This window comes from Zingiber officinale, chromosome 2A, assembly GCF_018446385.1.
Source record: "Zingiber officinale cultivar Zhangliang chromosome 2A, Zo_v1.1, whole genome shotgun sequence".
Lineage (NCBI taxonomy): Eukaryota > Viridiplantae > Streptophyta > Magnoliopsida > Zingiberales > Zingiberaceae > Zingiber > Zingiber officinale.
Window position 1 is genome coordinate 85,897,270 of NC_055988.1, and position 16,090 is coordinate 85,913,359.

At 36.7% G+C, this 16,090-nt stretch overlaps 1 long non-coding RNA gene across 1 annotated transcript; it reads left to right on the forward strand.

The window, feature by feature from the left end:
* Window positions 1-13,659: 13,659 nt before the first annotated feature.
* LOC122039757 lies at window positions 13,660-14,015 on the forward strand. Its single transcript, XR_006128365.1, has 2 exons — window positions 13,660-13,805; window positions 13,914-14,015. It is a non-coding gene; the product is annotated as an uncharacterized LOC122039757 (long non-coding RNA).
* The last annotated feature ends 2,075 nt before the right edge of the window (window positions 14,016-16,090 follow it).

Here is a 16,090-nt window from a genome sequence, read left to right on the forward strand (position 1 = left end):
TGGCGGGAAATACGTTTTCATATTATGTTACAGGTACTAAATGACAAAGAAGGTACATCTGAGGTACGAAAAAGATTCCTTAAAAATCATCTACCACAAGTACGCAGCTGATGTCATCTCATAACGAACTCTAACAAACCGGGGTCCACTTCATGACTACGGAGGTTATATGAAGTGGTATAAAAGGGGGAATCCTCTCCGTTGGCCAGGTAAGTTCACAAGTTCACATCATTGCACACATTCATAACCCTGATTTCCAACTACTGTTCATCATCTTCCTCTTTCTTTCACGCCGAGAGAGATCACTGACTTGAGCGTCGGAGGGCCTAGCCAGGGATTCCCACCCCGGTCTTAGGTCACTGACGATAGTGTTGGTTGGTCTCTTGTGCGCAGGAAGTCTTGGATGCTTCGGATCTGGGTTTTTCCTCTTCAGATTTGGATTTCTTCTTCGTCATCGGGTCTTCATGCAAGGAGGACTCTTGGTAACTCCATCTTTCCCGATACGCTTTGGATTTCTCGGATCGGTATTCTGCGGACATCATTTTTCATCATCGCGGTGGGTTTCTTTCTTCCGGATCTCCATCGTGTTCAGCTTCTCAGACAGGATCAGATATAGTTTCCCATTAGATGTGTAGTGGGCATTTTTCATGCAGGGGAATGGTTGGCTGATCAAGAATCGGACAAGTAATATATATTATGTGACTTCCTTTTCTCCAGAACATAAATAAATAAAGGAAATAATGCCTTCTAGTTTTAAGTCTGAAATTTATTTCTTGTTTTTATTTTTGATTTCTTTTGCATGGCATAATGTTTTCTGCTTGATTTTTCTGTTGGAGCAGCTCATGTTATCCGATGGTTCTGGAAGATACTCTATTTTTTAGGATCTACTATATGAAAATACTGTATGAGAAGTGTAATTTAGAGTATATCACAATGAAGAAAATAACAAACCTTGTTAGCCAGTTTTTGTTATATACTTTACAAACTCTAAAGCTCTATATTACTGGAGACTAGCTAGATTTGTTGTTGTTGAATTGGATTAAAATCATGTGATTTTTATTTTCACACGAAGTAAATGGGTGTTTAGAAGATGCACAAGTAGAGAAGATTTGATCCAACAAAACAAGATACTTTGGCATATATATGTGTGATATATTGTTATGTGCACTATTTAGTTTTGTAAACTTTGGTGATGTTTGGATGTCGATGTTTGGTACTTTAATGATGTTTGGATGATGATGTTTGGATTGTAGGTTCTTGATCAATAATATTTTGTAGATAACTTGAATTGAAAGTGAGGTATGCAGTAATTTTAGTTTGTGTCTAGAAAGAAGTATTGTTATCATATTCAATTGTGTACATCGTCTTTGTCATCATCATCTTTATGCCATTTACTCCTGGGAAATGACTTAACTTGCAATCATATGCTATTTACCTCAGGGAAAAGATAATGACCATACCCAGAAAGGAGAAGAAAAGAGAAGCTAGGAGGGAGGAAAAAGCAGAAAAGGTTGCAGTTCTCGATATGGTGTTTTAAAGATGCACAGGTAGAGAAGATTTGATCCAACAAAACAAGATACTTTGGACTTCATATATATGTGTGATATATTGTTATGGGTACTATTTAGTTTTGTAAACTTTTGTGATGTTTGGATGTTGATGTTTGGTACTTTAATGATGTTTGGATGATGATGTTTGGTACTTTAATGAAATTTGCACTGGATGATGATGTTTGGATTGTAGGTTTTTGATCAATGATATTTTGTAGATATATTATTTAAATAAAATAATGGTTATAAAATGATGGAAAAGATTCAGTTTTTTATTTATTATCAAAATGTTGTATATTGTACCAAAAGATATTAGTTTAAATATGTAAAATTGTTGTCAATGACGTTAAAAGACAACGGTGAAAAATCATTGTCAAACTAATGTTAAATAACATTGTTGGCTAAAAAGACAACGGTTTTTAACCGTTGTCATTGGCTAAAAAGACAACGATTTTTAGCCGTTGTCGTAGACAGTTCAAAACTGTTGTTGAAGAGCCTATTATTAAAGGCATACACTCAAAGACTACGGTGAACAACTGTTGTTGTTGAATGAAAAGACAACGGTTTTTTACCGTTGTCAAACTGTTGTCTTTGTCTTCAAAGACAACAGTTAAAAACTGTTGTCTTTGGGCATCCTCTTTAACAACATGGCATTTAACAATAGTCCGAAAGGGGCTATGAAAACGGTGAAAAACCGTTGTTGTTAGGCTTTTTTCTTGTAGTGAATATTGATTCCTCAAACAATATCATTTAAATTTACCAATACTTCAAAACACCGTGAATTTTGCATGCCACGTTAGTGTGGACGCATATAAATTCAAATATTTGTAAGAGGAGATTTTACCCATTAATTTTATTATTTTGTCAACCTGAATTTATGACAAATAAAATTAATAGTTGGTTTTCCTTTGGTCACACAAATAATAGCAGTGACTCCGTTGGGGAGGATACTATTAAATGTGCCTAAGTGTGTACCATTACTTGATACTTAATCCATTAAATAGGATTGTGCCCCTTCAGTTGGAGAAGATTACACACTCCTAAATAATTTCCTATAACCATCCATTTAGGAAGTTTGATCTAGTGATCTGCAAACAAACTCATCCGTTATGGAGGAAGGCACTCAGAGCCAACACGCAAGTTTGTTTGCATCACTTACAAACCAGTAATGGAGACCGTAGAATTTATTTAAAAATCCCTCTCCCACTTAGTTATTTAAGGTGAGGAATTTTAAGCATGCTAGCACACATCACACACATCACAACAAATAAAAGCAATAAATATGGAAATTAGTTTTCTAACTATTATGGCATCTTCCATCACTGTCCTCCGTGTGCTGCCAGCCCTAGGGTTCATGCCATCGGGTCTATCGAGCTTCCTTTTCTGCTGCGCCTCTGGTCCTCAAATAGCACCATGCCTCGCAAGGATACGATCTGCGACAAAAATAAAATTTTACATATATCGATCCTATATTCCACAAGGGAATGTACTTCAAAGCTAGATCGAACAAAATGTAAAAACCCAAGGTCTAATACAGCTCCTGCTGTATTTAATAAATACAATCATGCACACACATAAAAATACCCTTGGCATGTCCAAGGGTCCAATCACACACAATAACCATAAGCCATAATAGTTGGAGCCTACAACCACAGAGTTAATCTATTTGTAATCCTACTATTATCCTGCCTAAATTATGTATGACATGTGCGTAATTAACTGAAAACCAAACACACAGAGGCAAACCCTAGCTCTGATACCAATTGTTGGTTGCTACATCTGGATATCGTCCTATTCCCCTGTACAAAAATTTTGTACAAGTATAGAACTTTCCTAGCTACCCTCGTGCCCTATTGAAGTCCAAACTTGGATTGCAAATGATGCTTTACATTATTAATCCAAGTTGTTCTTCAGAAGTTAAATTTGGATTGGGAACAGAACTTAACATTCTTACTCCAAATTTAACCGATGTGTTCTTCACAAGTTAAACTACATTACAGAAGATAATTAAATATCTATTTCAATGATCAGCTTCCAGGACAAACGTGGTGAGGCACTAGGCTTTCTTGGGTATGGGAACATCCACCACTGCCTAGGCAAAGTCTTTCAAAGAAAATTGATATTTAATTTCTTACAGTAAACTAGGTTTAACTATAGAGACTTCAATTGAAGCACAAGATCAAAAACACGAAATCAAAACACATAATGATAACATAAAATTGATCGCCTAAAACAGATTGCCTCTTGTGTTTGGTTTTCCTAGATCTATACAAAAGATGAACTAGTTATGATGTGGAAATTAATAACTAGGTATACCTTTTGTTGCTTATAGACCTCACGATCTTCTATCGTATTCCTTTTCTTATCTCAGACGTCGTGTGGGCAACGATCTACCGAGATGAGAATTCATCCAAGCTCCTTCTTCTCCTTGTAAGTTTCGGCCACCACCACCAAGCTCCAAGAGATGTTAGAAACAAAGCATCCTTTCTCTCCTTCTTCTTCAAGCAAGATCCAGCCACCTTCCAAGCTCCAAGAGATGATGAGGTTTGACCACAAGAAGAAGAAAGAAGGAAGAGAAAAGGATGAACAATGGTCAGCCACACCAAGGAAGAAAAGAGAGAGGAATAGAAGATGTTGTGTGTCCCATGAAGGCACCCCTACCCTCTCTTTTATATCCTTGGTCATGGCAAATAAGGAAATTTAAATGTAATTAAAACTTCCTTATTTTCCTTGAACAACAACTAAAAAGGAAAATTTAATTAAAATTTCTTTTTCACCTTTGTCTAGGGTCGGCCACACCATCAAACTCTAAACAAGGAAAGTTTTAAACATAAATTTAAAACTTTCTTATTTGTTTCCGGAAATTTTTAAAATAAAAATTTCTCTTTCAAATTTCCTTCATGGTTGGTTATAAAAGGAAACTTTTATAAATTAAAATACCTATTTTAAAACATGTGGATGGTTACAAAAAAGGAAAGTTTTCTCCAAAATTAAAATCTTTCTTTTCGACTACAAATAATGAAAGATATCAAACTTGTTGGTTGATCCTAGGAAGATCGTACCGGTTCCACTGTACAAAAATTTTATACAAGTGTCGAACCTTTCCTAAACAACCTATTGTGTTCTTTAGAAATTAAATTAGGAATCACAAACGGAACTTAACATTATTGATTCTAAATTTAACTTATCTGTTCTTAATGGTTTAGACTTGGATCGCAAGCGGAACTTAACACTGTTGATCAAAATCCACCTATGTTATAAATTCAATTAAATATTAATTTCTAAAATTGGCTTCCAGGTTAAACATGGCGAGACACTAGGCCTTCTTGGATATAAGAGCAACCACCACTTCCTAGACAAATCCTTTTAAGGAAAGCCAATATTTAATTTCCTTATATAACTCTAGGTTTAACCAAAAAGAACAATCGAATCACAAATTCGAAAAACAAAAAAACACAAACTCAAATTACATTTTGAAAAACTAGAATCTAATGCCTCTTGTGTTTGGAATTCATACAAAGAAAATACTAGCATGATGCGGAAGAAAATTACTAGTTATACCTTTTCTTTGTATGCTAATAACCTCGAGATCTTCTGTCGTATTCCTCGCCTTGCCTTGGACGTCGTGTGGGTGACGATCCTCCAAGATGAACACCACCCAAAAACCTTCTTCCTCATTCTCTAAAATCCGGCCACCACCACAAGAGAACAAAAGAGAGCAAGGGGAAAGGAAGAGGGAGAGGGTTGACCACAAGAGGGAGCACCAACTTGAGAATAAGAATTAATGTACAATGAGGCCTCTCCTCCCCTTTTTTTATAATACTCGCCCAAGGCAAATAAGGAAAGATTTTTACAAAAATTAAAATCTTCTTCTTGTTTTTCCTTTTCCCTTTTATTTTTCCTTTTCTTTCTTCTTGATTGATTCAATCATCAATCATGGATTGATTAGTCGACCACATCATCAAGGAGAAAAATAATTTTTATAAAATTTTATAAAAGAAGAAATTTTCTTATAAAATTTTATAAGCTCTCTTTTCTATTGTGGATATTAAAAAAGGAAAATTTTAAAAATTAAAACAAAGTTTTAAAATTTAAAAATTCTCTTCTAAAATTTCCTTTTTTAACATGGTTACAAAAATAGAAAGTTTCAAATTTAAAACTTATCTTCCTTTTTTCTAAAAAACATGAGGATGGTTAAAAAAAGGAAAGTTTTCAAATTTTTAAACTTTCTTTTAAACCATGTGGCCTAATTCAAATAAGGAAAGTTTTTAATTTTAAAATCTCTCTTTTAAAACTTGTAGATATCTACAAAGAGAAGATTTTAAAAATTCAAAACAACCCTCCTATTTTGAATTAATTATGGTCGGCCCCTACTTGCTTGTGCACCAAGCAAAAGGGCCGACCCTCTTAAGGAGATGGTGGTCGGCCCTTGGCTTGGTCACCAAGCCTTGGGCCGACCCCCTTCTTGGACACTAAGATGGGCATTCATTTGGATGGACTTGAGGTTTTAATGAGGCTACGACAGGGACCTAGAGGAGAAATTGATTTTGGCCTTCCGATGAGCTTGAGTATCCCGTGTTCGCCTCGAACACACAACTCAAGTTCATCAACAATAACTCATTCCACTAGAGAGTTATTATCGTACTACCGCACCAATCCCAAATTACATTATGGGCTCCTTCTTATCATGAGTGTGTTAGTCTCCCTGTGTTTAAGATATCGAATACCCACTAATTAATTAAGTTACTAACAACTCATTTTAATTAATGTCTTAGTCCAAGAGTAGTACCACTCAACCTCATTGTCATGTCGGACTAAGTCCATCTGCAGGGTTTAACATGACAATCCTTATGAGCTCCTCTTGGGGGCATTCTTAACCTAGATAACTAGGACACAATTTCCTTCTATAATCAACAACACACACAATAAGTAATATCATTTCCCAACATATCGGGCCTATTGATTTATCGAGCTAAATCTCACCCTTTGATAAGTCAAAGAAATAAATACTAAATATATGTGTTTGTTATTATATTATGATTAAGAGCACACACTTTCATAATAACTAAGGTCTAGTTCTTTTATTAAGTCAGTATAAAAAGAACTTACCTTAAATGGTCCTACTCAATACACTTAGAGTGTATTAGTGTAATTTATTAGTCAAGATAAACTAATACCTAATTACACTACGACTATTCCAACGGTTTGTTCCTTTCCATCTTAGTCGTGAGCAATTTTTTATAATTTATAAATAACTGATAACATGATCTTCTGTGTGTGACACCACACACCATGTTATCTACTATATAAATTAATTGAACAACTACACTTAACAAATAAATGTAGACATTTGACCAATGTGATTCTTTTATTTCAAAAATAAATATTTACAAAAGCTGGGCTTTTAGTATACGATTTAACAATCTCTCACTTATACTAAAAAACTAAGATGCCATATCTGTTTCCATACATCTAATTCTCATCCCCTCCATATACCGATCAAAAGCTTTCTCTGGAAGGGTCTTAGTGGAAGGATCTGCCAGGTTATCTACTGATGCAATCTTGGCGACAACAACTTCTCCTCGCTTGACGATGTCTCGTATCAGGTGGTACTTGCACTCTATATGTTTACTCGCCTTATGGGCTCATGGTTCCTTGGAGTTTTTAACTGCACCACTTGCTTGGGCACCAAGAAAGGGTGGCCGGCGCCCATAAGAGGAAAGGAATTTTATTTTTTATAAAATTTTACAAGAAGAAAAACTCTTATAAAATTTTACAAGCTCTCTTTCCTAAAGTAGGAGTTAAAAAAGGAAAGTTCTAAAAATTAAAACTATGTTTTAAAATTTAAAACTTCTCTTATAAAATTTTCTTTTTTAACATGTTGATAGAAAATTTAAATTTTAAAACTTATCTTCTTTTTTTCTTAAACCATGAGGATGGTTAAAAAAGGAAAGTTTTAAAATCTTTTAAACTTTCTTTTAAAACATGTGGCCTAATTCAAATAAGGAATGTTTTTGAAATTAAAATATCTCTTTTAAAACTTATAGTTTTCTACAAATAGAAGATTTTAAAAATTCAAAACACCCCTCCTTGTTTGAATTATTGTGGCCGACCCCTACTAGCTTGGTCACCAAGCAATAGGGCCAGCCCCTATAGAAGAGGATGTGGCCGACCCTTGCTTGGTCACCAAACATTGGATCGACCCCTTTCTTAGGCACCAAGATGAGCTTATATTTGGATGGACTTGAGGCTATAATGAGGCTACGACAGGGACTTAGAGGAGAAATTGGTTTTGGCCTTCCAATGAGCTTGAGTATCCCGTGCTCGCCCCGAACACACAACTCAAGTTCATCGATAATAACTCATTCCACTAGAGAGTTATTATCGCACTACCACACCAATCCCAAATTACATTATGCGCTCCTTCTTATCATGAGTGTGTTAGTCTCCTTATGTTTAAGATAACGAATGCCCACTATTTAAGTTACTGACAACTCATTTAATTAATATCTAGCTCCAAGAGTAGTACCACTCAATTTCATTGTCATGTCAGACTAAGTCCACCTGCAGGGTTTAACATGGCAATCCTTATGAGCTCCTCTTGGGGACATTTTCAACCTAGATAATTAGGACACAGATTCCTTCTATAATCAACAACACACACTATAAGTAATATCATTTTCCAACTTATCGGGCATATTGATTTATCGAGCTAAACCTCACCCTTTGATAAGTCAAAGAAATAAATATTAAATATATGTGCTTGTTATTATATTAGGATTAAGAGTATGCACTTCCATAATAACTAAGGTCTAGTTCTTTTATTAAGTCAGTACAAAAAGAACTTACCTAAATGGTCCTACTCAATACACTTAGAGTGTATCAATGTAATTTATTAATCAAGATATACTAATACTTATTTACACTACGACTATTCCGATGGTTTGTTCCTTTCCATCTTAGTCGTGAGCAATTATTTATAATTTATAAAGAACTGACAACATGATCTTCTGAGTGTGACACCACACTCCATGTTATCTGCTATATAAATTAATTGAACAATTACATTTAACAAATAAATGCAGATATTGACCAATGTGATTCTTTTATTTCAAAAATATATGTTTACGAAAGCTAGGCTTTTAGTATACACTCCAACAATCTCCCACTTATACTAAAAGACTAAGCTACCATATCTGTTGTCATATATCTGATTCTCATCCCCTCCACATGCCGATCAAAAGCTTTCGCCGGAAGGGCCTTAGTGAAAGGATCTGCCAGGTTATCTACTGATGCAATCTTGACGATGACAACTTCTCCTCGCTTGACGATGTCTCGTATCAGGTGGTACTTGCGCTCTATATGTTTACTTGCTTTAAGGGCTCGTGGTTCCTTCGAGTTTGCAGCTGCACCGCTATTATCACAATAAATTGTGATGATCTTGGGCAAACCAGGAATCACATCTAAGTCTATTAGAAAGTTCCTGAGCCATACAGCTTCTTTGGCTGCCTCAGAGGCTGCCACATACTCAGCTTCCATGGTTGAGTCCGAGACACATTTTTGCTTAACACTCCTCCATGCAATGGCTCCACCCCCTAGAGTAAACACATAGCCTGACGTAGACTTACTATTGTCCCTATTTGATTGGAAGTCCGAATACGTGTAACCCACAGGGAGCAAATCGTCTACTTGGTAGACTAGCGTATAATCTCTAGTTCTTCTCAGGTACTTCAATATATGCTTTATAGCAGTCCATTGTCCTTGTTCAGGGTTACTCTGATATCTGCTAACCATGCCCATGGCAAAACAGATATCAGGTCTCATACACATCATTGCATACATAAGGCTTCCTACAGCCGAAGCATAAGGAACTGCCTTCATATCCTCCATATCCTTTGATGTCTTTGGAGACATCTCTTTAGATAAGGCTACTCCATGACTAAAAGGTAAGAAACCTTTCTTGGAGTTCTGAATGCTAAAACGAGCAAGGATTGTATCTATATATGAAGTTTGAGATAGGCACAACATCCTTTTCTTGCGATCCCTTATAACTTTGATCCCAAGAATGTGTGCACATTCTCCTAAGTCCTTCATATCAAATTGTTTGGACAACCATACCCTTACGTCCAATAATACCTTGACATTGTTGCCAATTAACAAAATATCATCTACGTATAATACAAGAAATACCACCACTTTTCTGTTACACTTCTTGTATACACAAGACTCATCCGGACTCTGAATAAATCCATATGACTGGATTACTTCATTAAGCCGGATGTTCCAAGATCTTGAAGCTTGCTTCAGTCCATAAATGGACCGATTCAGCTTGCATACTAGATGCTCTTTGTCTTTTTCAATGAATCCCTCTGGTTGCTTCATATGGATGTTTTCTTCAAGACTTCTGTTAAGGAAAGCTGTCTTGACATCCATTTGCCAAATCTCATAATCCATGTGAGCGGCAATGGATAAGAGTATCTGGATAGACTTAAGCATAGCTACCGGCGAAAAAGTCTCCTCATAATTGATTCCCTCTTTCTGAGTATACCCTTTCGCAACAAGCCTTGCTTTGAAGGTTTCTACCTTCGCGTCTGTCCCTCTTTTCCTTTTGTAGATCCACTTGCATCCAACGGCTTTTACACCATCAGGTGGTTCTACAAGCTCCCAGACCTTATTAGAATACATAGATTCTATTTCAGAATTCATTACCTTTTGCCATGATACTGCATCTTTATCTTGGATGCTTCGTCATATGTTCGGGGATCAGGTTCATGTTTACCCAGGATCAAGTCCGAAGACTCTCCCAAAAACATGAATCTTTAAGGTTGCCTTACAACCCTCCCACTACAATGAGGCACTGTATCTGGTTGTGTATCATGTGTGACACGTGATGCAGTTTCTTGTGGTACTTCATCTTGTACTGTTGATATTAAAGTAGACGTGTCATCTCTTATTTCTTCTAGAACTATTTCACTCATGGGCTTATGGTTCATTATATAATCTTCTTCTAAAAATCGAGCATTGGTGCTAACAATGATCTTCTAATTTTTAGGATTATAAAACAAACCACCTTTCGTTCCTTTAGGATATCCCACAAACAAACAAACTTCTATACGTGATTCCAACTTGTCAGTATCTCCCTTCAGCACATGTGCTGGACTACCCCATATCCGGATATGATTCAGACTAGGCTTACACCCATTCCATAATTCCATGGGAGTAGAAGGAACTATTTTAGAAGAATGTACACTGTTGTTTCCAGAGCATATCCCTAAAACGAATTTGGTAATTTTGAATAACTCATCATAGATCTAACCATTTCCATAAGTGTCCTATTCCTTCGTTCTACCACGCCATTCTGTTGGGGTGTACCAGGTGCAGACAATTGGGATTGAATCCCGACTTCTGATAAGTAATTCCTAAACTCTCCAAAGAGTTATTCGCCACTATAGTCAGACCGTAGTGTTTTGATACTTTTACCAAGATGTTTCTCCACATCAACCCTATATTCTTTGAACTTGTCAAAGCATTCAGACTTGTTGCACATCAGGTAAATGTATCCATATCTTGAATAATCGTCTATAAAGAAAATAAAGTATTCATAACCACCTCTTGCCTGGATAGACATAGGACCACACAAATCAGAATGAACCAGTTCTAACGCATCTTTGGCTCTATACCCCTTGGCCTTAAAAGGTCTCTTGGTCATTTTACCTTCCAAGCAGGATTCACATGTTGGAAAGTTTTCCAACTCTAATGAACCCAAGAGTCCATCGGCTACTAACTTTTGAATCCTACTTAAGTTAATATGACTAAACCTTAGATGCCAAAGATATGTTTGGTTCATTTCCGAAGGTTCTTTTCTCTTATTAGAGTTAGAAGATGTGCTATTAATTTCCATATTTTACTTTGTGGGAGAAATTGGATTTAAAGTATATAAATTGCCAACCAATGCACCAAAACGAGATAATCACCTTATTTCTCTTTATAACGACATTGTTACTAAAGGAAACAGAATATCCATCCAAATATAGTTTAGAAACTAAAATTAAATTCTTTCTAAAACTTGGTACATAAAGACAATTTCTTAAAATCAAACTTCTATTCCTATCAAAAGATAAGTAGACGTCTCCCACCGCAACAGCCGCCACCTTAGTAGCATTTCCCATATAGACGGTTATCTCTCCTTCAAATAGTCGTCGGGTTTCCTGGAACCCCTACAAAGAATTGCAGACATGATCAGTGGCTCCAGTATCTACACACCAGGTGCTGGTAGATAACACCACTAAACATGTTTCAACTACTAGAGCATGAGATATATCTTTATTGTTCTAATTCCTACGAGGACAGTCCGCCTTCCAATGTCTTGATTGCTTGTAGATGAAGCACTTGCCCTTCGGCTTCTTCATTCTAGCTTTTTGTCCCTGAGGTTTATTCACTCTCTTTGCTGAAAAGACCTGTTTCTTCTTCTTCTTGCCTTTTGGCTTAGAAGTAGAACCATTTTCAGCATAGTGAATCTGAGAACTTTGACGAAATATACCTTCTACTGCCTGTAGTTCTGTCAAAAGTTCCGCCAACTTATACTCTCTTTTGTTCATGTTATAGTTCAGGCGGAACTGGTCAAAACTTCTGGGTAGCGTTTGGATAATTATATCTGTAACGCCCGCCCTCCCACTGCCTAGGAAGGGATGGAGTTACTTACTTACTTACATACATGCATGCATACATATAAAATTCATGGCAGCGGAAACAATTATTTATTTGTAACTAAACTAATCATCATGCTTATCAACTGAACTTGTAGACATGCAAATATTCATGCATAAAACTTGATTAATATCAACTACTTGAAACATGGTTCATGATATCATAAGCATACTAACATGAAACCAGAAGAACATAAGTGCATAACTATCCATACTAGTTCAAGTACTATCAAGCATAAAGACAACACATGGTTCATATGCAAAACTTATAACATATAAGCACAAGGCAGTTTTTCTTCAACCATGCCACTGCCACACACACTCTCGCCTTTCCTGCTGCTCCTCTTAGTTTAGCCATTCCTTTCCTTTTTCTGCAGTACAAGGAAACATAAAAAAAAAACTATAAGCCCATAGGCTTAGTAAGTCCCTTTCCTACTCACTAAAACCACAAATTATACATAAGCATCGAGTCATATCATAACATGTGAGAGCATAAGCATAGAGTCATATCATAACATGTGAGAGTATAACATAACATCATATCATATCATGTGAGAGCATAAACATAAAATAGCAACATGATCATATAAGCATCATAGACATAATTTCAAAAGCATCCTACAAAAGCATAAAGGAAAACACATAACATGAACTTGTAGATGCAAGATGTTCTTTTGAAAACATGTGGCATGAGATGAATGCATATGCAAAATGTCCTTTTTGAAAACATATATCATATACATACTTAAACATAATCTCATCATGAGGGCCCGGCTTGTACCACATACATATATGAATGGCGCATCCTAAGTAGATCCAAGCATTACAACAAAAACCCTCATAGACATCAGTGGAACAACAACAGTTTTAAGCAAAAACCGATGTCTTTGAGTATTTTACACCGGTTTTTTCAAAAACCGGTGTCTATGAGCGCAGATTTTCGCTCATAGACATCGGTTTTTTAGGCGATGTCTATAAGCGCCATTTTTTTCGTTAATAGACACCGATTTTAACAGCGGTTTTTAAAACCCGGTGTTAATGAACCAAAATAAAATATTTTAATTTTCCCACCAGCCAAAATTTGCAACACTGTGAAGTTCCCTCCAAACCTAAATCTATATCGCGCCGCTTCCTCCGACCATCTCTCTCGCCTAAACCTAAACCTAAACCTCCGACCATCTCTCTCAACCTCATCTCCCTCTTCCCCCTTCCTAGATCGATGCCCCTTCCTCTCTCGATCAGGATCAACACACGACGCCCTTGCTTCTCCTTCCAACCACACAGCATCAACACACGGGCTGCTAAGATCACGCTGCTCTCGTTCGCCACTCATCCAGTCCGCCATTGGATTGGCTTCGTCAACCCTTTATTATCCAACTTTCCCCTCTCCTCCAGTCCTCCCATTCATCCTCCAAACCCTAGCCTCCTCGGATCTCTCCCATTTAGGATATTTTCTCAAAACCCTCGTCGTCCTACTTTCTATTTTTCTCCTGATTTGTTTCTCTTGTAGACTCTATCTAGCTCCACTTTCCAGTTTTCGTCTGCCAAGGTGATTCTTTTAGTTTTTTTTTTTAGTTTTTTGGTGTGGTTGATGCATTTTTGTTGTATATTTTGATATTATCTTGTCTTGATCTTTTTTTCTCTTGATTCGAGATAGTATGGGGGAAGCCAAGGATAATGATGTTTACGAGAAGGAGCTCCTGGACTACGAAGAGGAGGAAGAGAAAGCTCCGGATTCGGTCGCTGCCAAGGTTTCTGGTGAAGCAGTGAAAAAGTAAGAACGGATTTTTATCAGTCCATGCGAAGAAAGATGAGTAAAAGTGCTGCTTTTTACCGTCACATACATCTAAGCGGATAGGGAGGGAGGTAGAGGAGGATCGAAGAGGCTACAAATTGTAGAAGTAGTTGCTGCTACTTTTCGCTGTCCTGATCAAACATTCTCCTCTCTCACTCTCTCTAGACCTCTGCGGCCGCCCTCTATTTTCCAAACCCTAGATTGGTGAGTTGAGAATATGAATTCGCATAATTGAGTTTATATAATTCTTCACTTGGACCGGAGCTTGTTAGAAAGTTCGATCTCTTATATTGATTGATTGATTGATTGAAGCAGTTAGCGGTGGGTTAATTGTGAGACCGATCGATGGGGCGAGGGAAGATTGAGATCAAGCTCATCGAGAACACGACGAACCGGCAGGTTACCTTCTGCAAGCGCCGGAACGACCTCCTCAAGAAGGCATATGAGTTGTCCGTCTTGTGCGAGGCTGAGGTCGCACTCATCGTCTTCTCCAGCCGCGGATGCCTCTATGAGTACGCCACCAACAGGTGAAAGTGAAACCCTAGTCTGTCTCTTCCCTCCACATTTTCTTTTCTTCTTCTTCTCTTCTTCTTCTTTTTAATCTTGTTGGTTTGCCTCTTTATGCAACTTACAAAGGAATAGGTACTCCATAAGCCGAAGGTGTTTGACATTTTTTCTCACTGAGAGGAAGATTAAATTAGAAATCGTTTCTACGTTTTTTTCGGTAATACCCACTAAGCTTGTAAGATAAACATATGAATGTAGGATTTTGCCTTAGAAAAATAATAGGAAGTGAGTTGAAGCAAAAAGAAATAAAATGAAATAAAAAGAAGTGAAGGTCAAGGATTGAACCTTGAACCTCTTATATTATAATTCATAGAATTAATTAGTAGAAACCAATTGGGATAGAGAGAAGATGTTGATAGCAAAGGAGGGAAATTCATGATAAGGGTGAGAGTAAAAGCTAGCCAAAAGAAAACAAGAAAAGAGAAAGAGAAAGGCAACTTGCCTTCCTCCCTTTCTCTCTCTCTTCCTCTTTGGTTTTGCCGAAAATTTAAAGAGGAATTAAGGGGATTCATTCCCCCTTATTTCACCATGAATGATGAGGATAAATAAATAAATAAAAATAAAAATAAAATAGAAAAAAAAGGCTAAGGGAGAAGGAAAGCAAAAACTAAGTTTGCTACCTCTTCCCCCTTAACATAAAAGGGAGCAAGAAAAGAGAAGTTTATTTTTCTCTCATTTTCTCTCATTCTTCCTCTCCCTCACCGAAACCATCAGTCCCCTCTCCTCCATCTTCGGCCCCAAATCCAAGGTTTTCTCCTAAGAAAGCCTAAGATACAAGGAGGACAAAGTATGGGAATCAAGGGAAAGGAACTAGAAGAAGAGGCTACCTCTTCCATCACCATACCTTAGATCCACAAGCGAAAAGGATGTAAGCTTCCCCTCACCTGTGGTACAAGGCTTTTTATGTGATTTTCATATTTTACGAGGATTAGAAAACCTAGGAAAGAATTTAAGAAAATTCGGCTAAAGAAAGGGTTTTTAAATCTAGGAAGGTTTAAACAAGTCTTTATTTTATGATATGTTTTCTATGCTATGTAGGAAGGATTTTCTTCATGTTTTTATACCTAAATGATGCTTGATCAGAGGAGTACCTAACCCTAGAATTTCGGCCAAAAATATTTTAAGGAGGTTAGGGAAAATATTGTGTAACCAAACTAGTGCAAGATTCTCTCCATGAACTATTAAGGATCTTTTATTGGTTTTCTTGCTTAAAAGTTACTTGGGACCAAAAGAAATCCATTTATATATTTCGGCCAAGAAAAGGGCTTAGGGTTAGGAAGACCTTTAAATTTAAGTAACCATGTTTGAATGATAGGATATAGAGTTCTCTTGAAGAATTTCATGTTGAACATTGCTAGAAATTCATGAACTTTTATTGTAGATTTTCGGCCATGATAAGATGGATAGTTTAGAAAAGCTTAAACAAAATTATAATATGCTCAAGACCTCTTTGATATTATGATATGAAAGTT